This window comes from Manacus vitellinus, unplaced genomic scaffold, assembly GCF_001715985.3.
Source record: "Manacus vitellinus isolate BGI_N305 unplaced genomic scaffold, ASM171598v3 scaffold_151_pilon, whole genome shotgun sequence".
Classification (NCBI taxonomy): Eukaryota; Metazoa; Chordata; class Aves; order Passeriformes; family Pipridae; genus Manacus; species Manacus vitellinus.
Genome location: NW_021939076.1, coordinates 93,419 through 94,698, shown reverse-complemented (window position 1 = coordinate 94,698; position 1,280 = coordinate 93,419).

Sequence of the window (1,280 nt, the reverse complement as noted above, 5' to 3'; positions counted from 1 at the left end):
TGCTCATCCCGAGGGACCTTCTGCTCCAGGTGGCACCTCTGATGTGGTGTGTGCCCAAAGGAGCAGGCAGGCAGCAGAGCTGGGCCCTGTGGGGACTTCTGTTGGTGCAATGGGCATGGAAAAGGGGCTGGCACTGGGCACCATCCTGGTTCATCCCTGCCTTGGCCCAGGAAGCATTCCCAGAGGCTGGAGTGGGGACCAGGCACCCATCATCTGGAAAAGTGAACAGAGCAGGAACAGGGCTGATTCCTCTCTAGAAACCCTGCCCTGGAGGTTGCTGGGGTGGTGGGGCAACCGTGCCAGCCTCCAGCCCTACGTGGGTGGCCAGGCTGATGGTGAGGACCTGTAGAGGCTGTGCTGTCTGGGAGGACGCCCTGACTCCCTCACTCTGAGGATCCCTCCCCAGACTGGCCCGGGGACAGTGAGAGGAGAGCACGGGATGAAGCCTTGCAGGGAAGCATGCTGGCACCATAGGGTGGATCTGCAGGAAGGGTCCCTGTGGCACAGCCCCAACTGGGAGCATTGTCAGGATTTGAATTTGTTCTCCTTCCTCTGTGATGCTGCAGATAAGCTAGACCTAAAAAGTTAGTGCTTTTTAATCTTGTCTAATGACAAACGCAGTGTGTGTGAGTGTGGCTGGCAGGATCTGTGCTTGGGGGGATGTGGGGCACAGAGATGTCCTGCTGGGGGTCTGTCCTGGGGGTGTTTTGGGGTCTGTGCTTTCCCACCGTGGAAGGGACTGGTTGGAAGGGTGGCATGGGACTGCAGTGCTGGGAGGAGGGTGGGTGGCTGTGCTGGTGGTCTTGGGTGAGCATTGGCCTGAGCTTGCTGACAGCGCCTGTGCAGAAATGCTGCTCCTGGGCTATGGGATCCCTGGGAATGCTGCACCAGGAAGGGAGGGTAGCTCACAGAGAAGGGTTTTCACTATTGTTTGCGATGGGACTGGTGCAGGAATACCACATCTCCCTCAGGTATTCAGGGAGCCACAGATGTTGTTGGAGTAATGGAGAAAGGCAGCACAGGAATGTGAATGCTTTGGCTGCCTTGCTCCTCACAGAGGGCAAGAGCACGGACTGGAATCCTCTGGGCCAGCAGCCGTTCACTTCTCTTGCTGGATCGAGCTCCTGGTCCATCCAGCTGAACTTTCCCTGTGCCCTGGGACTGTTCCAGCTCCCTCAGCCCTGGCAGCTGATCCCCCTCCTTCCAGCCACCCCTCTGAGGGTGACCCACATCTCCGTGCCTGTCTGTCCTCGCTGCCCTTCGGTGCAGTGGATGTGACC